We start from the raw sequence: 27,038 nt of genomic DNA on the forward strand, positions 1-27,038 counted from the left end.
GTAAAATGCTCTTTGGGAACTATTTAATTTTCCTCAGCTTGTTCTTTTTCCAGCACCCGCCCCCCCAAATCCCACAGACTTGTCATTTTTAGAGTTGATGTATCAGCTTTATCATAAAGTTTATTCTCTATAGGCATGAACAAGCAAAACCAAAGTGAAAGGAATAAACTGAAAAGCCAAAAAAAAAAAAACAACACTCAAAAAACTGCAAACCTCTAGAAAGCATATAAAGATACAACCCATCTTGTATTAAAAGAAAAAAACAACAACAGAAAAGCCCATCAAAACTCCACAAAAAAATACCAAAATGTCTCATGTCACAAGTTCAAAAGTCAGACATACCCATGTGTTTTTTCAAAAGTAAATGCATGATAATAAAAATGATAAATTCCATTTAGTTGTAGGAGTCTTTGTTGTTTTTAGAGCGCTGTTACATATGTTATCTCACTGCCTTTTTAAACCTTCGCATAAATTAATGCAATGTGCATTTTGCCTCAGTACTATATTGTGTTTCTATTTTTGGAAGAAAACTGTAAGTAAGATTAGATGTGCAAAAAAGCAAAACAAGCCACTTACTAAATAGAGAGAAGGCACCCATGAAGACAATAAAGCCAAGTTTTGAAAAAAGCACATAATTAACTGCAGCTTGGAACTTTTCCAAAATCTCATTCACCAACTGGCTAACACTTAGATGGAGTCACACCGGGTGACAAGAAGAGCTCTTAGGGTGAGAACCACCAGCTTGGAGACAGTGAGCCTCATTAGAACACATCAAATCTTCCTCCAGCATGGACATTTTTTTTCTCCAGTGTGAAGGTGTAACACGCCCAACCAAGGAAAATAGCACAATTCCATGTGTTCATTTAATAGAATAGCCAAGTCAGGGCGGTTACTTAGATTGAAAAGTGAGACCACACTAGTGAAAAATATGAATACACAAAACTGAAACATGATAGAGTTGTAGAGGATAGATTTTTTTTTTTTACCTACGTCTATGTATGGATATAGGTACAATTTTTTAAAAGTTTTCTGTTATCATGACCTCATTCAATCATTTAAATAACTTTCTTGAAGCACCTACACTCCAGGTCTTGGGGTTAAAAATGGTTATCGTCTTTACCAGCAAAAAGCTTTTGTCCTAGAGATGAAACCCACAAGTAGAGGAATTATGTTATGTGGTAAATGAGAGTGTAATGAGGGCCCTAGATAACTAACCCAGCCTCAAAGGACAGAGGAGCAGGGATTTTTGTTTTTGTTTCTGTTTTTTTCTGTTTTGTTTTGTTTTTTGATAAACGCATGCATTTTTCTTTTTCATGTACATGAACAACAGGAAAGGTTAGAATCTGACTAAGAGCAAGAAAAATATCAAATGAAGCTACTGTTGATTTGCATATTCACTTAGGAACCAGAATTCACAGATGCTTTGATGGGGTGAACAGAGTAGCAACTCTTTTGGTATGTGACACATGTGTTGTCATTCCTAGGGATTACCTACAGAAGAGCTTCAACAGGGGCTGCTCTCAAAACACCACACAGAGCCGTATGGATGTCTTCGTTGAATCTGGAAGACAAGAAAAGCATCGGTTAAAGCTATCAGCTTATGACACAAAGGTAGCGCTGAGAATAAGTGATAGGGAATATCCACACCAAAAAGATCTGCCCACTGAACACAGAGAATGCCAAGGACAGAGGTGGATTAGTGGGTTTATCTCACAAGTGACAGGTTTCTGCATTTCAGAAGCATCATGCTGGAGTGGGTGATGGAAGAGCTTTATGTGAATAAAACCAAGATCCCCATTCACTGGGAAATCTTGGGTTTCTTTTTTGATCTAAACTCCGTTTGGAAATCCTAGATTAACCTGATAGAACCAGTTTTTCTTCAGTCTCAGTTGCTGCTTCCATGAGGATTTGAGTAGATTCTGAAATGCAATGCCTGTCACTATAACCATTAACAAACATGATATGGAAAGTAAAAAACAAACAAACAAAAAATTCAAATAAATGTTTTAAAATAAAGGCAAAATTTATAGGAAAAAAAAAGAACTCTAGCTTTTAATATTTTTGCTTTCTTCCCAAAGGTCACGTGAACTATTTGTCTTTCTGTTGGGTTATTGTATATATTACATTTATTTATAGAGTTTATTAGAAGGTCATTATTTGTCTTAGGTTTGGACTTAATTCAGCTCAGGGAAACGACATGGGAAAGCATTATGAAAGTTACAAAACAGGACATCTTATATTGTATAGCTATCCCATGAGTATGTCTTTATATTAGGTTCATTCTTCCATGAGAATCTTAGAGAATTTACAACAAACAACAATAACACACATGCAAATCTCCTTTAATGCTGGTAGCACAAGTTAAAAACAGTAACCGCAATAAAATTGCATTTGGGCCTCCTCCAAGCCTAAGCATGAGAATGAAGGTGACAAGGCAATATTTAGGAATACATACAAGTGTAGAGAAACCTGATGATTTGATCAGCCTTTTGCATTGCTTTGGGACTTTTCTCTGAGTTCTGATAGGCAATCAGATGAAAACTGTCATTTGTGATAATTGGAAAATACTTACTTAGCAAAATCTGATATTGAAGCTCTAACCTGTTTCTCACTACATTAGAATTTCTGGAACTACAATCATAAGATAAACACAGTGGAAATGTAGAGGCAGACGTTTTGGCCTCTATTTAAAAGTAACTATATTAACTGCTAACTTTTAGTACATGTTTCTTGGGCCTAGTTTTTAAGAAGGAAACTAAAACCCTCTGCATTAAACTCTGTTTTGATGGACAGGATAGTTCTCTTTGCCTTTGAAAAGAAAATACAAATAATTAAGTATTTAAATCTTCCATAGATGGTTATTTTTTTTCTCCCTATGTTAAAAAAAAATCAGTCTCTTTCTAAACAGGACCTAATTGATGTTACTAGTTACATCATAACTATCAACCTCTCAGGACAAATGTTATACTCATGATGTACAATCTGCATGAAATTCCCTATGTCTTGACTATCCAGCAAATTACTGGCCACCAAAGTTTACCAGATAGTACTGTAAAGAAATATACCTATTAGAATGACAGGTCTCATTTACCAGAAGATATTAAAATCCTGTCAATGTGATTTCCATCAAGAAGGTTTTCAGTGAAATTATAAAAAATGAATGAAGGAAATCAAATGTAGTCATCTAGTTAAATATTCATTTTCTCATCTTTAGGGAGCTGTTTATTATACTTTGAACACCTGGCCTTTCGTAGAACGCTGTCTGGTTTTAAACTTGTTCTCATGCCACAGCAAATTCCAAGAGAGCTAGAAGTTAAATCTATTATTATGAAAAAGCCAAAATAACAAAGTGTCTTCTTTCTCAATGCAGGAATAGTTTAAGGAAATGGGTGATTCTAAGAATATCTAGATACTCCTAGAGCTCTGGCTTAGGTAAAGGAGGTGAAGCTCCAATGATGCCAGTTTTAAGGAGATATCACTTAGAGGTGTTGGGTCTACATCTGTGCGAAACTAAGATAAAGGGCCTCCTTAAATTTTGCACCCCAGGCACCACATTTGCTTCACCATGGTCCTGGCCCTGAGTCCTCTGGCACTTGTGATAATGTTATTTAATTTTAAAGTTTTATTGATAAACATGAAAGAAACAATAATAAAATATTTTTTACATGTTTAACAGAACTGTAAGAGAATATTCTCCACAGTTGCAATGTAACAAAACATGCATTTTGACATATATAATAGGGAAAATCAACGCAAAGATCTAAAGCAAGCAGAAGAGGTAAGACATGAGGCAAGTGTGAAAAGGGAATGCTTTGCAGCTTATTTCCTAACTTCATCTGTCCCCCAGGAGGGACACTGCACAGAAACAAAGTCACTGGTGCTAAGAAAACAAACAAAACAAAACAAAACAAAACAAAAACACAACAGTGGAATGGAGGAATAAAAAACAGAAAGAAACAAAGCATGTGTAAAGCAAAGACTTTAATTAAGTAGGCACAGGATTCAGTAAAACAAAATAAAACAACACAACACGAAACAAAACAATCAAAATGCTTTTGTGGAAGGTGGAAAGAAAATGGTTAAAGTAGGCTTTCAGTCCTTGATTCAAATCTCAGCCTTGTCATATTAGGTGAACTCTTTGAAGCAAGTTAATTCCTGTGAAATAGGTCCCTTATCTATCAACTAAGAATGACAGAAATAGCAATACATCAAGATAACAGCGATAGTGGCCCTATTGAAGGACTACCCGTGTGCCAAGCACTTTGAACAAATGTTACCTAGGTGTTATGACAACAGTCCTGGGAGATTGGTATTGTTTCTATTTTACCAAAAAGATATTCGGATGATAACATAAGGCATTAAATTACACACACACACACACACACACACACACACACACACCCACAGCATAATAATAACATCATACATTGTTATATATAAAGTTCTTAGTAGGGCATGGAGTTATGGAAGCTTAAGCAAGGTAGATATTATTATGGTATATTAAAAAGCTGGTAACTAAATGCTGTTTTAATGTAAATAGAAGTTTTTTTAATTTTTTAAATTTGCATCATCTTAACCTAATTAGTTTATCTTTTACAAGATACCTTTCCGTTAATGTTTTTAAGAAGAAGCCAAAGAGGAGTCAACCAGCATTATCACAAATCTCATCCAAAAAGCAAGGACCAGATTCAGAGCTTTGGAAGTCCCAGCCAACTTATTAATACTTATAAAAGTGGAACATCACTGGAGTGTTAGATACAAAGGGTGAGGAGGGGCAACATTAGAGGCCATGGATTTTCCTAACAATACAAATGAAATGCTAAGAAGCTTAGCATGGATAGGAGCTGTCATATTGATAGAACCAGGGCACTAACTTCTGCTGGCGGCAAAATCCAGATTCCAGGGACAGAGTTAGAAAACAGACTGAAGAGTTAGGACGTACACCAGGATGCACCTGGGCTAGATAACCGTTTTGTCAGAACCAACAAATTTCTTAGGAGTTTGTGAACTGACAAATAGAAACAAAGTCCCTTAAATTGTGTTAGTGGTTATACAACATAGATATTTCAGCTTATAGTTAATACTTTTGAATTATAGAAGCTTCAGGTTTTAGCTTTAAGTGTACAGCTAGATATTGCTTAGAAATATTTTCATTTTTTGTTCACTCTTTAGCTTTGCTAAATAACACAGGATGATTTGTCTGCTCAAAACAAAAGTTTCTAGCCACAGATCTGTTATCTATACATAGAGGCCAGGAACACCAAGAAATGGAAGGGAAGGGAAGGGAAGGGAAACGAAGGGGAAGGAAGGGAAAGGAGGAGAAAGGAGGAGAAGAGAGGGAAAGGGTGGGGAGGGGAGGTGAGGGGAAGGGAAAGGAAAAGAAGAAAATAAAGAAAGATAAGCAAACAAACAAAAAAGACATAGTCTGAAACAGAAAACATTATGGCTGAAAAATTTTAACTTGCCCTCTCCTTCCAGGAATATGCTACAGAAAACTCATCACCATTCAGGGTGCTGACTCACAACAGTAAACAGGATGGCAAGGGAAATTAGTTGATGGAAAGTTATCTTTATTTTGTATTAGCAATCATTTCAAAAAAATAACATCAGTGCCAAAATGTCAGAGCAAATGCTGGTTTATCCCAGTCTCATTCCCAGTATGTCGAAGTTACTCTATTAGAAAATCCAAAAGGTAGAGTCTAAAGAACCCAGCAAATTCTTAATGGCTCAAAGATGTGTCTTTAAAGGGAACTCCTGGCTCTTTAAGGAAATTTATTCTTCTTCTCTGTTTTATGCAGTGAGAAAATGTATTTGTTTTGATAGAACATGTTACATCTGAACCTCACCAATCACAGCTAAGAAGGCAGATGGTTGTGAGTCTGAAGACAATTAGGGAACAAAGTTCCTGAAACCCTAAGTCTCCTGACTCAAAGGCTCTGGGTGAAGAAGGACCAATGGTAGGTGCAGACATACTGGTAGCAGGGATATTAGGGAAAAGGCTGATTTTGACTTTAAAGACACAGATTATCGGGGGTCCTGGGTGGCTCAGTCGGTTGAGCATCCGGCTGTTAGTTTTGGCTCACACCATGCTCTCATGGTTTGGCTTGTGATTTTAAGCCCCACATCAATCTCCCCAATGACAGTGCAGAGCCTGCTTGGGATTCTCTCTCTCTGCCCCTCCCCCACTCACACTCTCTCTCCAAATAAATAAACAAACTTAAAAAAAAAACAAAGACACAGATTATCTGGCTTGGGAGAAGAATAGGAGTGGACAAATAGGGGAAATATTTTGGAGAACCAATCAATCTCATTTTGGAAATCCCTGTAACATTTGGTTTTCTACCATCACCCTAACTAGTATCGAAGCCTAAAGCCAATATATTCTAACACATTACCCTGATTCTATCTTCTTAGTCTTTATTGATTATGAAAAGACCTTGTTGGCATCCTCATTGTTTTTGTCTCACACTAGAATGTAACTTTTTAGAGAAGAGAATTCTGGATTTTCCACCCCTATGACACTAATACAAAGAACAGTGCTCAGTACTATTAAGCAATTAGCAAACCATGGAAAAACGATATGGCAACAACTATATCTTAAAGGGTATACCATATTTGAGTTAAAAGCTTACTACAATATCTGTTAAATAATATTGTATTAATAAATTAATTTTAATTAATATATTATACATTAAAGTATGTATAATATATACATGGCTGAACAATAATAAAATGAAAATCCATACGACTACAGCTGTTTTAAGAAATAAAACACTGGGGCGCCTGGGTGACTCTGTTGAGCCTCTGACTTGATTTCCGCCTGGATAATGATCCTGAGATCCCGAACTGAGCCCCACTGTGGGGCTCCAAGCTGAGCATGGAGGCTGCTTAAGATTGTCTCTCTTTTTCTCTTTCCCTCTGCCCCTCCCTGTCCCATTCACACTTGCTGTCTCTAAAATAATAATAATAAAAGAAATAAAGCATTGGTGTTATCTGTGAAGTTGTCTTCCACAAAGGCAAACTCAAACCATAAAAGCAACATAGGTCCCTCCCTTTCTCTGACTATAGTTTTTTTTCCCTTTTTTTTGTTTTTTCTTCTCACTTGGCCACATTTCCAAAAGATAAAAAGTACTAAATAATGTGGTACACTGGTTGGAGTTGTAGATCTTAACTTTTCTGATTATATTTTCCATCAATAGCTATTTTTATATGATTCTGTAAATATCTTTGAATTATATATTTACTCTGCAATATATTTATACATTATAAAACCTATAAAATAAAAGTGTATTTTTAGGAAAAGATGAAATCAAAGTATTTCATAAATTATATTTATATATTCATTATACACAGTTTATTCCCCCCCAATAATTTATTTTTCCCTATTAAATACAATACAATTGCATAATTATTAGCATTATATTCCATTAAATGTAAGATGTTCTATAACTTCAGGTATCACTAAAATGAGAAAATACTGACAATTTAACTATCATAGGCCCATCAAATGTAAGGTACACCTCTAACTTCAGAGATGTTAAAACGGACACTTTATAACCAATATAATAAAGCAACACATTTTTTACGGGAGAATCCAATTGAATATTTTTGTTAGCTTTGAAGATTATGTTTTGAAAGTATAATACACCACTTTAACTATCTGGTTATATTTTTTAATTCTAATTTTAGGTTTCATAACTGTCATAGCTAGGAGAAAGATAATTTAAAAAATATGTATATATATACAGACATACGTGTGTGTATATATATTCGTACATATACTACACAGTTATTATATACTTTTATTTTTTATATCACATATTTGTATTTATATATATATAGATCCAAATATCAGAAATAAAACTATGGATCATTTTTTCAATAATAAAATCTTTTTAATCCAATCTGCCATTTAAAGAAAGGTTTTGCTATTACATTACAAATTCTCAGGAAGGAATGCATTTTATTTTTTATTGTTTAAAAAAATTTTTTTAATGTTTATTTATTTTTATTTATTTTTTTTTTTAATTTTTTTTCAACGTTTATTTATTTTTGGGACAGAGAGAGACAGAGCATGAACGGGGGAGGGGCAGAGAGAGAGGGAGACACAGAATCGGAAACAGGCTCCAGGCTCCGAGCCATCAGCCCAGAGCCTGACGCGGGGCTCAAACTCACGGACCGCGAGATCGTGACCTGGCTGAAGTCGGACGCTTAACCGACTGCGCCACCCAGGTGCCCCATAATGTTTATTTATTTTTGAGACAGAGACAGACAGAGCACGGATGGGGGAGGGTCAGAGAGAGAGGGAAACACAGAATCCAAAGCAGGCTCCAGGCTCTGAGCTGTCAGCACAGAGCCCGACGCGGGGCTCGAACTCATGAACCATGAGATCATGACCTGAGCCCAAGTCTGAGGCTCAACTGACTGAGCCACCCAGGCGCCCCAAGGAATGCATTTTAAAAGTTTATAAATGACTTAAAAATGCACCGAAGCTTCCTATTTGGGAGACTCTTAAGACAGCCTGAATGATTCTGCAGCTAAGGTTGTTACGTGTACACATATATGTGCCAAAAAGATTGATTTTAGACATTTTTCTTCTTATAGGTGACACACTGTAGTTTTCAAAATGGAATACAAGGGCTTTTAAGCATCCAGTTTCAAAATGTTTTCTTCATAACACAAAAACAGTCACTTTCACACTGAATGTTAAATGTTACCTTTATTTTGAAAAATTCATTTTTAGTCAACAGCTTATCAGACCTTATCAGATCATAATGGTTTTAGCTCATAACGTGGCTGATAAAGACTATAATGGGGTAGGAGTACAGCCATTCTGTCGTGTTCACTTGTATTCATACTATTAATGTTATTTATTACCTCTATTTCTTTACAGGCATCTTCTAATGCCAGCTGTGCATTGCCTAAAAGTTTATCAAACAATTCTTACTTTTTTCTTTTCTTTTTTTTTTTTTTTTTTTTTTGAGACAGAAAGAGTGTCAACAGGGAGAGGCAGAGAGAGAGAGAGAGAGAAGAGAGAGAGAAGAGAGAGAGAATACCAAGCAGGCTCTGCACTATCAGCACAAAGCCCAACACAGGGCTCAAACTCCTCACCCATGAAATCATGACCTGAAACAAAATCAAGAGTCAGATGCTTAACCGACTAAGCCACCCAGGCGCTTATTTTTAATGATTCTTATTTTTAATAAAACCTTAAGATCATACCATGTTCAAAGTGCCCAAAAAAGTTGGTGCTACTGTCCATTGTTCCATGATGTGGAAAGTAAGCCATTCTCCAAAAACCCCATGAGGTAAAACACATCATTATCTGATACATGCAATGAAAATGGGCACCATGACAATGGGTATATTAAATCTTAGAAAAGCACAATTTCTTTCTCTTAAGGTAGAAATAATTTTAAGCAGAATATCTGACATCACTTTCTGAAACTTAGTCAATGGTCCTGTGTGTCCCTGGCTGAGCATACCCTTTGGTGGATATAATTGGACCAAGACTGGATTTTGAAATAGGTCGTAGAGGTGTGGGGTGCCTGGGGGGCTCAGTCAGTTAAGTGTCTGACTCTTGATTTCAGCTCAGTTTATCATCTCCTGATTCACAAGATTGAGCCCCACATCAGACTCTGTGCTGACAGCCTGGAGCCTACTTGAGATTCTCTCTCTTACTCTCTCTACCCCTCCTTCCCCCAAAACAAATAAATAAACATTAAAAAAAATAAAATATAGGGGCATTTGGTGGTTCAGTTGGTTGAGTGTTTGACTTCAGCTCAGGTCATGATCTCACAACTTGTGAGTTCGAGTCCCACATCGGTTTCTTTGCTGACAGCTCAGAGCCTGGAGCCTGCTTTGCATTCTGTGTCTCCTTCTCTCTCTGCCCCTTGCCCACTCACACTCTGTCTCTGTCTCTCTCAAAAATAAACAAACATTAAATTTTTTTTAAGAATAAAAAAAAAAAGTCTATGGGTGACAGTTTTACCATGTAAATAAGAAAAATGGGCTGGATTTTGGCTAACCAAACAGTGTATGGCTCATCTAAGGAGGCAACTCCTACAGGACTGTATTCCAAGAAATGAATTTTAATGAGAAACTGGATAGCCATGTGTTTATATGAAACCTGCCTGTGTTAAAAGCTGAAATTAAATTCAAAGTTTTTAAAAATGCTAATGGACCAAACCAAAAGCATTTGTGGGCTGGATTTATCCATGGAGCTGCCAGTTCATTTTTCATAACTAGAAATAAAACAGAACATATAGAAAAGAAGAAAGAATAAAAGAACCTGAAAAAGAAGAGAGATAAAACAAAGAAATATATTCCAAGGAGAGTACTAAATCAATTATCTTGACATCTTGAAATAAATATCAGTGTGAAAAGGTTTTTTTTTTCTGTTCTAATTAAGAAATTCCACTTACAAAAATAAAATTAAGGGGAAATTTCAAGAGGCTGTTAGAGAACATTCTCTTATCTTGAACGGCATTTTATTGAAAGCCAATCCAGGATATATAAAACCATTCCTAGGAATGCTGCCTAAGAACAAATTTAACTGTGCAATATTAACCATATATTAGAAGAGTTAACAAAATTCCTTCCTTCATCCCATCTCTCCATAGTTCTCTCCTTACTTGCCTGAGTGTCCTCTTCTTTCTGTTTCTAGTGAGTGGGAAAAGTTGTCTCTTAAAAGTTAAGATTACATACAATGAGTTCGCTCATAGAGTTTCTTGAGTTGGTTTCTAAAACATTAGTATATTGAAGGTAAAATCATGTAAAAAGAAAATAAAATGAACTATTGTGGTCATGCAAACTACTATTATTATACACTAGGCAATCAATCAGGTTTCAAATCATGTACTCCTTTTTGGTACTAATACTGTAAATTGCTGCTGTATAAAAAAGCACTCTAGCCAATAAATAATTTATTCATATTTTAATGTTGTTGTCTTTGCAACACATTCATCATAACAGATTTGTTTTTTTTTTTTTTTGCCAATGTGTATTGGAACATTGCCAATAAGAACTGTTCGTAAAAATATGACCTTCCTCATTTTTTCCCAATGAGATGATGTAAAGAGAGGAACCCAAATAATCTAAACAATGTTTAACACCTTTAGCATCTGTTAGAAAGCAAAAATGAAGACTAATGTTCTCCTAGATAGCTCATTCAATGTTTATCTTGATGACTAGAAAACAAGCAGCCCAACAGCCATTGAACTGAATTACAATAAAATATACGTTTTTCAGAGAGAGGAGCACAAAATCAGTTTTCATTTGGCATGCTAAGTATGCTATATTTGAACAGAATGTTACATATTCATTTCATTCATCATTTAAAGGCAGATAATCAGGAAGTCATTACGTGGCCTGCATTGGGCAGCTATTCAATTAGAGAATAATTGAGCACTCTGTAATTCAGCCAAAGCTGACAGGTTGGGAATGCATAATATCCATCTGAGGTATTTTGAATGTGGGAAGAAGTAAGGGGTACACGTTTCTCTGGTCAAAACAGGGCCCTGGGATAAAAGACTTAAAATACACACAAACACGCGCACACACACACACACACACACACACACACAACTTGTTAATTTATTCTCTGTTGTTGTTCTGTTTAGATAGTTTTGCAAATCAGCAATATATCAGTTTTGGTAAGTTATTTAAGAAAGAAATCTCTCTGGTCTCAGAAGACCTGATGTGACATTTTGGGTCACACTTGCCATCTTTCTATGGTATTCCAGACTGACTGCTGACTGTTCAAAGACTCTTAGACATAAAGGTGGTCAATTAAGGCAAAACAAACATGCAAACAAACAAAAACCACAAACCCAATTTTATCCAGGATTTTGTGGGAAGCTGGGATTGGAAGTTAAGTTCAGAAGTGGATGAAGTAGACCAAAAACTAGCTCTGAAGGCAAAATACAGGTATTTTTACAATGGCTGTGGTTACTGAGGGCAGGATATCATAATAAAAATGCCAGGGTGTTTTCACCCTGGCATTTCTATCATGATAAATAAATACTGTCAGCACACTTACTTCTTTTAAGCACTGCCAACACATGGCAGACATGGCTTTCCACTAGTCTCCTCACTGTGTCCTGCTTGTCAAGTTCCCCCTCCTACCTTTGGCCTTTCTATCCAAATCCAAAGTGAAGTCTCAATCAGAAGGAAAGTCTATTGCACTGCAGTAAATAACTTTATTAGACCTGTAAATAAAGTGTATTTGGCTGAACAATTTGTAAATATTTACTAATACTTACTATTTTGTTTTGTTATGCAAGTAACTAGTGATTTTAAGAGACAGAGGAGGAGTACTTTATCATTAGTATTTGTGTTAGTTTCCTAGTGCTGTCATATGAAAGTACCACAAATTGGGTGGATTAAAACAACAGAAATTTATTTTCTCTCAGCTTTGGAGGCTAGAATCTGAAATAAAGGTGTTGGCAGGATTGATTCTTTCTGAGTATTCTGAGGAAGAATCAGTTCCATGCTTCTTTCCCAGCTTTTAGTGAAGAAACACCTTCCGTGTTGTTCCTTGGCTTATCAATGCATTGCTACAATCTCTGCCTACATCTTCACGTGGTATTTTCCCCCGGTTTTGTGTCTCCTAAAAGGACCTAAGTCATATTGGATTAGGGCCCACCCTATTCCAGTATGATCGCACCTTAACTTAATTACCTACAGCTGAAACAATCCTATTTCCAATTAAAGTCACATTCTGAGGCATGGAGGATTAGGGCTTCAACATACCTTTTTGAGTGGGGTGGGGGGAGGGAGAATACAATTCAACAACAAATAACAGCACTATTTAGAATTATTGGTGCATAGTAATACTAAAAAGCAGATTGACTCTCAGTTGGTCTTATTTCTGTTTTTAAATTCTCTATGAAAAATGTACCCCATTATTGTCTGTACCTGCGGAAGATCACTTCTGCCAGATCATGATTCCCACTGCCTTGACTTGGTCAAAACATAGTAAGATACAGGAAATATGAGGATAGGGGGTGTAAAGAAACTAAATTTCTGTAATTATAAGAATAGAATCAGTCAAGAAAAGAATAAGGATCTCAATTTAGAAAGAAGGGGGCCTCCCTGTTGTCCTTTATTAAAGGACTCCCTGTCCAAGATATTATAAGGCAAATATATATAAGGCAAATATCCACATTCAAATCGATATTAATAGATTCTAGTTCAAGATGGCATGTTACAGGATCCTGAACTTACCTTTTCCATGAATACCCTGCATCTATAGCTCCATATGAAACAAATGGGGGGGCCAGGGAGGGAGGTGGGTGCTGGAAACTGGCTGACTGATTCTAATTAATGGAGAAAGGAGAAAAGACTCACAAGAAAGTGGGTAGGAGAGGCTGGGACACAAGTCAGCCTGAGGCTATAACCCCCACTCCTGCTGGTGACTGCCCATAGTCATGAGGGCACTCAAAACTTGGAGCTTCTCCCTGAGAAGCAAAGCATTTGTGCCCCAGTTTGGGTCGCTCTGACTTTAAAGACTGTCACCTGAGAGCACCCAAAACATCTAGCTTCTGTCCAGGAGACCCACAAGGTAATACAGCAATGTGAGAAAAGAGTTCCAGCAGAGGACTCACCTGCCTCAGGGCCCAGCAGAGAAGCAGACGAGGGAGGAGCTCCACAACTTTGACTTTGTGCAGAAGCCCATTTGCTTGTTCTGGAGCATCAGGCTGAGGGGAAGGCACCTGGTTTGACACACCTGTGCTGCCTGCTGGGATACTCTCAGGGAGGGAGGCCAGTGTATGCCATCTTTGGGCTCTCCCTCTGTCACAAGAGACATGCGCTCTTGTGAGCTCTCCCTTAAAGGGAGAAATGGGGCAGATTTTGAAGGAAGTTTGAATTCGCAGCAAAGCACGAAATCAGGTAGAGAAGTTGAAGATGGAATAGAAAACAGACATGCTGAGACTACAAGCTGAACAACTACTTGGCCGCTGTCCCTGTGTCTTCCTTTCCCACTGTTACAGCTTCTATAGCACAGAGTCGATAGCAGTATAACAGGATATTAAGGTGGAGTTTCCACCAAGAAGTAAGGAAAATCAATAGCAAATCCCCAAGTGAGATATTAAACAAAGATATGTATTTTTTAGAGTAAATTTGTGTGAATATGTGATATCAGCCTGAATTTCCTTATCTGTATGAAGGATCTGAAGGTGCCAGAGAAGTATGTATGACCTGAGTTATGGTCTGTGATGAGTCCCACTTTGAAATGACTCCCACTTAAAGCTTGGTTGGGAGATGCTTCAGGTGAGATCATTTCAGGGAGTTTGGGATGTACCTCTATGCTTAGGTTAGGTGAGGGCTGGGGTCAGACTTGCACCTGAGGTCAAGGAATGTGATAGCTGCTGCTGAATGATGGGTCAGGGATAGGTGATGGCCTAGGAAAACTTGCCTCTCCAGTCTATTGGAGCAAAGGTTATGCCATTTGTCCTTTAGATCAAAGGTAACTTAAAACTGAGAGAACCAGCTTGGGTATTCTTGAGTCTTGACCAAATACATCTGGAGTAGCACGTGCTGCTCAAATGATAGAAGCTATGGGGATCACCCCTGCCCCCTGCCCCAGAGGTTGAGGAAGAAACAAACAAAAAACAAAAAACAAACAACCAAAAAAACCCTGGCATTTCCAGCATCAAGATATCTGCAGGTGACAGAAGCCAGTGGTGAGGAAGAGCAGAGTTTATATGAGGAGTCCACAAAAGCATCTCATAAGAGGAAAAGACAATTTTAAAATTTAAATGTGAAGCCCCCTCCCAAATTTATTAGTAAAGTAAGAATTGTCTTCTCTGCTAGCTCCCCTCCTACCCCTTTCCATCCCCCACAACATCTCTTACTGAAGGTGTTTCTACCCATTGAAAACATCCTGGAGGAGGGGAAAAAGATTTAACTTTAATCAAACGTAGTGATTTTGTTATTATAAGAGGATATACATTGTAATTTCCAAATGAAAATTGTTTTTGTAACTTTAAGGGACCTTTGTTTTTTTTTGTCTTTTCATTAACCCAGAATCAGCAGAAAAGTCAAGAGGACTGCCTAAGTTTTCGTACAGGGGCAGGGAAAGAAGCTGACCCATGGAGCAGATTTAGAAAAAGTGAGGCTGAAAAATAAAGTTACAAATCCTGTTTGTTCAATGATGTGGTTACATTTAGGTTTACAAATGTATTGTACTTCACCTTTCCTACTTGTTGCCACTGTTCCATGGAAGAGGCTGTGGACTAAAAGTTGGTGGAGCTCCTTTTCATAGACGCTTAGTGGTTGGTTGTTAATAAGTGAGGAAGGTACAACAGGTGTAATAGATGGGAGAGAGGGCTCATTTCACTGACTTTTGACTTTCTTTCTACTTAATATCAATAACATTCACTTGGAGGAGTGCTTACAAAGGGCATGATCAGAATTTGGGTAAGATTTGCTGAATATCCAGCTTACAGAGTAAGAAGATTTTAAAATCTGCCTCGATTCTTCTCTTCGTGTTCTAGCCACAAGCCACCATGATCATTAATGCTTTCTTTACAACAGTTTTCCTATTTTTTATGTGCATAATTTTATGATGGACACCATCTCAAAAAAAAAAACATTTCAGCAGTTTGACTTCTTGCTTAGTTTTTTCTGTTTTTGTTTTGCTTATGGGTTTTAAAGATGAAGTATGGTTAACACATTATTACATAAAGTACAGATAAATACATTACATTTATCTCTCTTGTTATGTATCATTTACCTAATTTAATATTTTTACAAATACATGATGGTTCTGGGGCAAGGACACCTTGAATTTTAGTGCCATAGCAAGTGCCAAGAAAGTAGAACCTGGAGGAATCTAGAATATTTTTAGCCTAATTGGTAGTATAGTAAATCAAATATACCAAAGACCATGAGAAAATTATAGTTCTGAACACTTATTTTGGAAGATGGTTGTTATGAGTTGAATTGTAGTCCTTCCAAAATGATACATGAAAGTCCTAACGCCCATTATCTCCAAATCTGACTTTATTTGGAAATAGGTTATTTACAGAAGCAATCAAGTGAAAATGAGGTCATTAGGTTGGGCCTAATCCAATATGACTGGTGTCTGTATAAAAAGGGGAACTCTGAATACAGAGACAGAAATTTGGACATTCCTTCATGAAGGGAAAATACAAAGTGAAGACACATGACACAAGATAGTCCATGTAATTGAAATGACGTGTCTACAAGCCGAAAAATAGCAAGAATTGCCAGCAAAGACCAGAGGCTACAAGAGACAAAGAAGCCTTCTTCCCTATGACTATTGTAAGACAGAATGTCCCTGTTGACACCTTGATTTCAGACTTCTATCTTTCAAACTCTGAGAGGAGAAATTTCCATTGTTTTAAGCCACCCATTTGTGGGTTTTTTTTTTTTTTTTGTACTTTACTACGGCAGTCCTAGCAAAATAATACAATGGATAATAATACAACTGAATTGAAGGTGTGGTTCAGAGATGTAATAACTTTGGAAAAAGCATGGTTTTATAAACGTGGGGGAAAGTTTACTTTTTGAGTAGAGCCAGGAGAAGCACAACATGTATTCAATAAAATAGCCTAAGATTCTCTGCACTTCATGGGTTTCTTTATGCTCAATATTATCTGTAGGCTTTAAAGGTCATACCTACAAAAGTGGGGTTTGATGGAGAAGCAAAGTTGAATGGTGAGGGGACATTAAGTTCTTGCGCAGTTCTTATGAAATATCACCTATTTTTATATTTTATTACTGTTACCTCTATTTGTACATGTTGCCTCTTCAATTGATTATGGATTTTTGGGGTCAAAGAACAAACATACTCTACACTTTGTAAAATCCTCTAAAAAATAGAAAATTTCCTTGCACACAGTAATCATGAATTCAGAGTAAAGTAAGGATATCAGAGTGGTTTAATATTAAATTTTTGGCTCACACATGCTTAAATCCTTCTGTATAGGCAGCTACATACTTTCCATTACAAAAGAGCAACTTGGTACTATTTTTTTGTAATTCACTGCATTTTAATTAGTTTTGACTAACAGTGCAAAGAGCTAAAAGAAAACAGGATCCATTTCTTTCGTTCTTTCTTTCTCTCCTATTCTTTTTCTCTCTCTTTTTTTTTTTTTTTTTTTTGACAACATGCAGGGGATTTACATTGACTATTCTAAATCTCTCAACATAACACCAGCAGAATTGGGCCCCAAGCAATTTATTCATTTGCAGCCATAATAAATGACTCCGGGGATTGAAATGGTGAAAGAGTCTGTCATTTGAAGATTTGTAGTGATTGGTTACAATAGGAAAATGAATTCCACAAAGCCAACTAGAGTATGTATAATGAATTCATTGCTTCAGTTACCACAAAAACGAAATAACAAAATGTTTATTTCCCACATATAAAACAAAAATCACTAGTAATATCATGTAGAAAGCAAAACTGTTGGGACAACTGAATCCAGTGATAGCTACATCTGTAAAACAATACAATCTCTTAGGCAGCCAGAAAGAGTCCATACAACTCCTGAAGATTCTTTTCAATTCCAGACATTGTCTGTTGTCCCTCAGCTTCACATGTACCTTTGGTGCTATTCTTTCTATCCCCAGGATTGGAAGCCAGAAAACTGTTTTAAGGTCTTCTTGCAATAATTGGGTTTCCTATTAGATTTTGCCAACAGATTGTGCCATTTGGAGATTAGAAGACTACTGCAAAAGAGAAGGGGTTTTATCTTTTTTCCTTCCTTCCTCCCTCCCTCCCTTTCTTCCTTCCTTCTTCCCTCTTTTTCTTCCTTCCTTCCTCCCTCCCTTCCTTCCTTTCTTCCTCCCTCTTTCCCTGCATTCTTTCCCCTTCCTTCCTTCTTATTTCAGGGCCTCTGGCAGGAAAGCAGAAGCAGTGAGCAAATAAGTGTGACCACAGACAGCTACATAGATGTCAGGTTCAGCAGCATCAAGTCGTGTAGGTTCTCTCAGCAGCGATGGCATGGCTCCAAAAGCACCATCAGCAGCATCAGAGCAGCAATTACAGGCAGATAAGGAAAGCTCCTTGAACTTTAAGCAATATCAACTCCTTTGCTTCTTCAACTCTCCTTTCTTTTCTCTATTGCTTTTCTAGCTCCTCACCTCCAATTCTTTGTATTAAACCTCTCACTTCTTAAACTGTCTAAAATGGATACTGTTTTCCTTACTGGACACTAATTGATGCAGCATTATACCAGGAATGTTCCCAGAAACAAACACACAAAAATCTGGAATTGGTTATGTAATGTGATTGAGCCTAAATGCAGTTGTAATCTTATTACTAGCAGAAAATGGTAAATGGGTAATCCATTCCATAAAGGGACAATGCAGTAACTAAATTATTCCCTCTCATCTTGTGGAATGATCTGCTTATTAAAGCTGGGCTTGAAGATGCCGAGTGACTGCTTCATGGTGAGCATGATTACAAGGACTGAGGGGAAGGGGCTCTGACTATACTGGAGAACTTAAAGAAAGAATATGGTGATCTCCTGGCTGTAAATTCTCAGCTCAAAATATGAACAGTGAAGTTCTGTGATAACCCTAATAAAGCTCTAATGAGGTCACACAACTAAGCCATCAAAACTCAACTCCAAAATTTGATCCCAAAAGCTGGAGAATAACAACCTAAGTTGAATTCACAACTTCTGCAAGTCTCTTATATAAATGCCTGAGCCCTGGTTAACAAGCACTAGAAAACTGAAAACTGAAGATCTGTGAGTTAATTCAGATATATCTGAAAGCTTTGAAACTCTAAATCCCTCTGAGCATCCTTTTCCAGAAGTAATTCTTCTTGCCCAGCGAAGAGGAAACTAGCCTTTCCTTGCTTGAAGAACCTATAGTAAACTCAACTGAAGAGTTACTTGATAAAATGATGCCAGTTATTTTCAAGATACACACTCATCCCAATTTATTGCCTTCATGCCCCAACCTAGAGTCAGATCTCTGTAGGCCCAGAATTATAAGAGCAAATTTTGGCCTAAGAGATAACTTATATACTGAAGGAATTGTAAGACTTCATTAACTTATATTGGTAGAACCTGGGTAACATGTACAGGACAGGATTCTGATTGTTAGGCCAAGGAAGACAGTACACAACAAATGGATTCCATGTGTTAGATTGACGTGCCTCTAATAGGTTGCTTGATTAGTTGACTGAAACGTTGATTCAAGAATGATAAATATTTAATGAGGTTGTAATGAGAGAGTGTCCATGGAATAAATGTTCAAGAAGAAATCCAAAGATTAGGAGATAGGGATGCTGTAGCGAATTTATCATGTGCTACCCACTTCCTTGTTCACTGCCTTCTATGTTTCCTGGTAGAATCCAGACAATTCTTCATTCATTGAGAAAGCCTGAATAGGAGGACTACTAGGATCTTTTAAAAGTTTTGTGATGGCTGACCTCTGCAGGTGGTTATTATGGGAGGTGACATCATTGAAGGAACTCCCTGATTTCAGTGGCAATAATGAAGTGGCTGAGGTGTAAAGGAAAAGAGAATATAGTTACAATAATGGACAGCAGGACTGGAGGGGCTTTTAGACAATTTTTAGAGGGATTTTAGGTGTTAGCTAATAAATCAAAGTTCCTTTGGAAGGAATTCAATTACAGATTGGAAAATTATGGCCCATGGGTCAAATCCAGCATGTCAGCCATTTTCAAAATAGTTTTATTAGAACACTATCTTGTCCTTTCATGTGTATTTTCCATGGTTTCTTTCATACCACAATGGCAACAGAGATCATTTGGCCTGAAATGTCTAAGATAATTACTATCTGGCTTATTCTAGAAAAAAATATTTGCTGCCTATGAATTAGATGGCTAACTGACTATTGTATTGATTTATATACATAATCAGTTAAACATCTAGGTCTGCTATAAGAGACTTTTCTTGAGTCACCATAATGGAGACTAACAGCCTGTTTCCCACCTCTTAGACCTGAATAGCTTAGCTGGTGTGGAACCCTTTGAATAAAGGAAGCCTGGGTTTTTGCAGAAAGAACCCCCTACTCCTAGTGATCCTGCCATAGTATATACTGAAAATACCCTCTAGCCTTTTTGTAAAATGGCCTGCATCTACTTTGCCAGATTACTATGCACGAGGAAAAGAGAAACTCAAATCTTTGGGGAATTACTAGACAGGGGCTCTGAGTTCTTAAGGACCCAAAATGCCATAATCACCAACGAGAGAAGTTAGATGATAAATGGAGTTCAGCATGTCTCTATTTTGTAGTTAGCCACTTGGGACCAGAGATCACCCTAGGAATGTTTCCCCAGTTCTTGGATCCCGGTTAGAATAGACATACCAAATAACTGCTGGGGGTCCTTACTTTGACCCTCTGACTCCTGGAGGGAGTGTGCTGGTTTTGGCCATGGAATGAGAGCAACTTCCTCACCATTCTTTAATAACCTTCCTCACCTCTTTGCTCCCTTTACACCTCTTTCCTTAGTTCCTTTATACTTCCTGCCTTTCCCATACTTTTGTGTTTATTTCTTGGTTTTAATTCCTCTCTGCTTGAAATACATTAGGGATAAACTTGCTGACAATCAGCTTGAAGCTTACACACTGAGAGAAGAAATTCGACTCAGATCATAATGGCACGTGTTCCTCAATTCCCTCATGTGTAACATGAAGATGTTATATCAAGAGAGACCAAGGAAGTTGCTCAGAGCATATATCTAGATAGTTGCCAAATGTGAGTAGTAAGAATTCCTGGATCCTGATCCAGTAGGCTGGAGATTCCAAAATCATATCTTAATGGCTCTTACATAGTTTTTAAAAATGCATAGAATCCTTGGTCAACTGAGATCTCATAAAGTTGAAACTCTGGGGAAGGATCCTAGGGATACGTCTTTTTCTAAATCCCTACTGTTCCTAGAACAGCATTTGAGAACTATAGCACTATATTTAAAATATATATGTAAAGGGATTGCATTGTGAGTGCATTTATCTATGGCAATTCAAGTTTATGTGAATAAGAAAGGTGAGGAAATAAAACAAAATAAAATAAAATAAAATAAAATAAAATAAAAACTATAAAGCAGGTGATTTTGTTTTTCATCCCTTCAATAAATGTGTACCCCACTACCCAAAGTAATTATGAAAAAAAAATTGAATGTGTCTTTGTTTAGCCTTAGTTTCACACAACTCTCATAGTGAGAATGGCTTATCTGTCTTTAGTAAGACTGTAAAGATGTGTGACCCTCAGAGTCAGTCAGGAGTTTTTATAGTATCTTTAAAAGTTATGTAGTCCTACCAGACTACAGAGCAATATCTCTGTGCAAGGTTCCATCATTCCAAATGTATTTTTGCAACTCTACAGAAAAACATTTCAAAAATCTTAGGAGGCATAAAGGTGCAAATTCAATGAAGTGATGTGGTAGTCTGGGTGGGAAGAGCAGATTTCTGTGAGATGGTTGGGTTAAATTAGGTAGTAATATGTCTCACACTGAAAAGTGAAGTTTGGGATCATTTTCTTTTCTGAGTTATAGTGTCGAAGCTATAGTGACTATAGGAATGGGCTCAGTCTAGCAACTGGGGTCAGGACAAAGGACCATAGATGTCCTCACATTTGGATAGCTCTATTGCTTGGTATCCTTTTCATTATTTGATTTCAATTGGCTAAGAAGATAGCCCCTAAACTGCATAAAATGACATACTTATTTTCTTAGTGGGTAATATTTTAACCCTGGGTGTATTTATAATGAGATACAGAAAAAATACTTAAGAGAATAAAACTATAGTACATATTAAAATTTTTTTTGTGTTAAGGAAATTATATGTATGTGACTTTTTCATGTATTTACAATGTATACAATAGTTTGACCTAATAAATTAACTGGACAGTTTTGCAATTCCAATTTAAAAAGTAAAATTAATTTATATGTGTTTTAAGCTGAAATCTTATTGTGCTTATATACATTATTGGAACATAAAAGGGAACTTAAAATAGCTATATTTGTAAGTTTTGTTTGTAAAACATGTGAATATTATATAACTTCTGAGGTTCACCAAACAATTGAAGTAGTTAAAAAGAAAACAAATATATTAAATTTATTCATGCAATTTAAAAGTTTGAAGTTGTTTCATTAACTAAATTTGTAAATGGGATCACACAGTAATCAAAGACTTCCTTAAAGGTAATTGCTAAAATTTGTTACACTTAGAATAGTAACTTTTGTATACTGAACTGAAAAGCTTAAGGAAGAACCTGGTTTATGAATTTGTTATTAGTACACTGAAGTTTAATTTAAATAAAGTGAACACCTGAATAATATTTTGTATGGTCCAAATCTGCATAGCACACAGCAACAACAACAAAAAAAATGATACTTCTGGACAAAGTGTACAAGGATTAGCATTTTTTCACACAAGGCCCTTAAACACAAGCCAGCTGTTCCAACTTGTGTTTAGCCTTAGACAAACAAAAAACTAAAAAATCTAACATCAAAGAAAAATTCATGTTGAGATGATATAAAAATGATAGATGTTCAATTAGTCTCCAACATGGGATTTTCAAGGTTAATTTCGACCCTAAGTCATTTTTTGCTCTATGTAAAAGTCCTTATGTAAAAGTAACTCTATAAGAAGAAAATTCAGGACACTCACTCATACAATTTCAGCCTTGAAAAGAATCTCGACCCTCATCAATTCCAACGCCTCATTTTGTGACAAGGGAATGGAACCTCAGAGATGTCAAATACCTATGGGCACAGAGACCGATTGTGCAAGAAAGGAGACTGGGAGTCAAATCTCCTGGGTACCAGTGCCAATTGTCATCTCTAATTCACAGCACTTAACCGTCAAGCCTTTCAACATGTGACCCCTGAGCCAGGTCAACATTTTACCTTCCACTTTTGAAATGGGGATCAGGAAATTAATGCCACATTATACAGTGAGATCATCATCATCAGAACCAAATCCTAGAGCTCTGTTTTTTCACAAGGCCCCGAAGCTTTTCATTTTTCAACGTGGCACCTTCTGTTGCCACTAAGTATTCACTTGGAGTTCTTTTTAAAGGAAAGTTTCACACACTTCCTATGGCCTCTACTCTCTTATAGAAGGAGTGACATTTGAGAATTCTGACAGTAAGACATCTCTGACTTCAATCACAGAGTGCGAAAATGAATATTTTCTGCATGCAACTTTGAAGGTTGGTGCTCTTTTAACATAGCCTTTCAGTTTTACTTGAGATTGACTGCAGGGGAATTGGATGGTAGTTCAAGCAGCACAACAGAGGATGTTTGATAATCAGTGCCCAGTCTAAGAGGAGGGATGATGAGGCCTCTGTTGCACGAAGGCAAGGCAAAGCCTTTGGCTCTGGGAGAGATAATTGATCCAAAGAAATTTAGTGCTTCCACAGAAGACGTCTATAGAGAATTCTGTGCGTTCAAACTCTGCTCTTTAGCTGGTGTTGATGTTGTCTCCATACTTTTTTTTTCCAAATTCCTATTGATCAGAGAATTTTGTACAGTATTGGTTGGTACCCACTCATAGAATATATATGTATGTCTGTATACATATATTTCTAGTATGTAACATATATGATTATATAATTATGTAGCAAATTTAAGAAAAGAACAATTTTTTTTAAAAGGAAATAAATAAGTTAAAGATGAATACTTCTTTTCTTCTTGCTTAATTTGGAAGAAGAAATTCTCACTTGATATATACTCAGTAGTCCTTTAGAGTTTGCAAAAATATTTTCTTTTTTTTTAAATTTTTTTTTTCAACGTTTTTTATTTATTTTTGGGACAGAGAGAGACAGAGCATGAACGGGGGAGGGGCAGAGAGAGAGGGAGACACAGAATCGGAAACAGGCTCCAGGCTCCGAGCCATCAGCCCAGAGCCTGACGCGGGGCTCGAACTCACGGACCGCGAGATCGTGACCTGGCTGAAGTCGGACGCTTAACCGACTGCGCCACCCAGGCGCCCCACAAAAATATTTTCTTATAGAAACTACCATGGTTGGGTATTAAAGGCATTAGCCACCTTGATGTTAGATAATGCTTTCTGTGCTTGTTTCTATATGTGTTATAAACCCCACAATGCCTTGTTATCATTTTTACTTTAGTAGAAGCAGTATTTTAGACCTACCCACAGATTTACTGTTTCTGATGTTTTCATTGATTTCTGTAGATCTGGGGCCCCATTTCCATTTGCTATCATTTCACTTCAGCCTGAAGAATTTATTTTAGCATTTCTGGTAGTGCAGGTTTCTAGAGACAAATTATTCCACACTTTGATGTCCAATAGAGGTTGTATTTCATCTTCAGTTTTCAAAGAAAATTTTCCTGAATATGGGATCCTAAGTTGACAGCCCCCCATCCCTTCTCAACCCTTTAACGATATTGTTTCATTGTCTCCCGGTCTTCCATTAGGATGAGAATTTAGCCATCATATGTCACACTTAAAAATGTTCCCCTTCATCTAATGTATCTTCCACCCTTTGGATGTTTTTAAAATTTTTCTCTTTATTCTTTTATTTTTGATAGTTTCACTATGATGTGTCTGGGTGTATTTATCCATCTAGGAGATTCTCTACACCTGTATCTTTATGTTGATGTCTTTCATTAATTGTAGAAAATTTCCTCCATCATCTCTTGAAATATTTCTTCTGTACCACTATATATCTCCACTCTTCTAGGATTGTAATTACGTGTATATTAGATCATTTGATATTTTCCCCACATGTCTGTTACAGGCTGAATTATGTTCCTCCAAAATTCACATGTTGCAGTCCTAACCCACAGTAACTCAGAACGAGACTGTATTTGTAGATAGGGACTTAAAGAGATAATTAAGTTAAAATGAGATCATTAGAGTAGGTCCTAATCCCATTTGACTGATATCCTTACAAGAAGAGGAAATTTGCATAGAGACATGTACAGAGATGTCTACAGACATGTATGATCGTGTGAGGATACAGGGAAAAAATGATCATCAACAAGCCAAAGAGTGAAGCCTCAGAAGAAACCAACCCTCCTGACACTTTGATCTCAGACTTACAGCCTCCAGAATTGCAGGAAAATAAATTTCTGTTGTTTCAGACTCCCAATCTGTGGGACTTTGTTATGACAGCCATAGCAAATAAATACAGTGTCTCTATCTGCTTTCAGTTTGGATAATTTATACTGATCTATCTACTAGTTCACTGAATCATTTTACTTCTATGTACAGTCTGCTCCATCTGTCAAAATTTTTCTTTTCCATATTGTATTTTTCATTTGTTGCATTTCCATATTGTTCTTCATTACAGTTTTTGTCTCTCTGCTGAAATTTCCCGTTTTTAAATGCATGTTGTCTACTCTTTCCACTAAATCCTTTAACATATTTATCATCATGAGATCCTTTAACATATTAATCATAGTGATTGTAAAGTCCTCATGTGGTAATCTAGGCCATTTCTGGATCTGCTTCTATTGAGCGTTTCCTCTTTTGACTATCAGTCACATTTTCTCGTTTCTTCACGTTTCACAATTTGGGGTTTATATGCTATACATTGTATATACACAGGCAGTAGAGATTGAAATAAACAATATTTACCCCTAATGCATGTGCATGGCATGTCTCATCTTTTGTCAGGTGATAGTGTTAGGGAGAGGGAGGGTTAATCAATCTAAACATTAGGGGAACCGTGTCTAGATTTTGTTGCAGCTTTAAACCGATTCAGTTCACTATTGGTATCAAATGTTTTGAGGATCACTAGAGAGATACTACTCTTTCCCCTGCACTTCCACTCCCAGATTTTTGTGCCTGGGGAAACTTCTTGTTACCCTATTCCTTGCCTCAACCTTTGAAGGATCCTTGCAAAGCCCTTAATGAAGACCAAGAGCGCCTTAGTGGGATTTCTGTCAGTCCTCTTTTCCCATCTCCAGTGTTTGGAAACCACTGGATCACTCTGCGTAAAAACCCAGAGGTTCTAAGAAGGTTCTTCTCGGTTCTCATGCCTTGCCCCAGCTTTCATTCAGTTGCTGTCTTGCACTCCAAGAAGGCCGAGGCTCCTCCAGCAGGTTCTCTTTCAGCCGTAAGTCCTTCCCTCTCAGGAAAGACTCATCACTGTTCAGATTTTAGTTCATTTAAATATTTTTGTTTCCTCTGCTCTCAGATATGCTTTTAAAGCTCTAGGATTCTGTAACTCATCTGGATAGTTATTCTTAAGGTGAGTATTATCATATCATTAAGCTTTCTACATACTACCTAAAATGGCAGTCTCTCCTTCTTATTAACTCTTAAGTAAGAAATTCAACCATGTTTGAGGAAAAAAATTCAACTATGTATGAAGGGGAATAAAGAGAGCACACATAGGTGACAAAATATGCAGCATGTATGGAGAATGTCAACTAAGTCAGTTTGGTTACAGTATCTGATACACAAAAGTTAGTTGTAGAAAATGAGCAGATTGGTTTTGACAGAAAAAAAAATTGTTTTCTATAATCTAAATATACTTAATATGTGTGGCCTGTCCTCAAGTGAATTACACTCTAGGGAAATAAGATTAATAAATGAATTAATACAATAAAAATAAATGATACCTCATAGTAGTTGTCACAGATTGAAATACATTCTCATTTTTAAATATAGTTAACATATGTCTCTCTGATCACAAACTCTGAGCATAGGAGGCATGTCTATTATCTTTACCATTGTTCCCCAGTCCCTAATTTAGTGCCTGATATATAAATATAATCAGCAGTCAATAAATATTTGGGAAGTGAATACATAAATGAAAGGCACAACTCAATTTTAAAGTAGAGTGAGATCACTTTTAGATGGAATGATTAAGGAAGGCTTTTGGCAGAAGTGTTCCACCTGGGCCTGCGAGCCTGGTCAGGATTTAAATGAGACTGAGTTTGAGGCAGGCAAGCCACATAAACAAGAGCACCCCAGTGCCAAAATATTCAGCATGTGTGAAGAAAGTCAAATAGCTCAGTTTGGTCGAAGTATTTGATATATGAAGGTGAGTTATGGAAAATGAGGTTGGAAACGAGGTTTGGGACCAGAGGGCCTTTTATTTCAATCTAA

The 27,038-nt window shown here is 36.8% G+C and overlaps 1 protein-coding gene across 13 annotated transcripts in view; it reads right to left on the reverse strand.

Annotated features, from left to right (window-relative positions):
* Positions 1-27,038, reverse strand: part of TENM2 (teneurin transmembrane protein 2) — a 1,977,527-nt gene that overhangs the window by 1,573,012 nt on the left and 377,477 nt on the right. For all 13 annotated transcript variants that reach the window (XM_045502305.1, XM_045502315.1, XM_045502361.1 and 10 more), the window contains exon 3: positions 1,496-1,561. The gene's annotated coding sequence lies outside the window, so the exon portion shown is untranslated. The remainder of the gene's footprint in view (positions 1-1,495; positions 1,562-27,038) is intronic.

This window comes from Leopardus geoffroyi, chromosome A1 (genome assembly GCF_018350155.1).
Source record: "Leopardus geoffroyi isolate Oge1 chromosome A1, O.geoffroyi_Oge1_pat1.0, whole genome shotgun sequence".
Classification (NCBI taxonomy): domain Eukaryota; kingdom Metazoa; phylum Chordata; class Mammalia; order Carnivora; family Felidae; genus Leopardus; species Leopardus geoffroyi.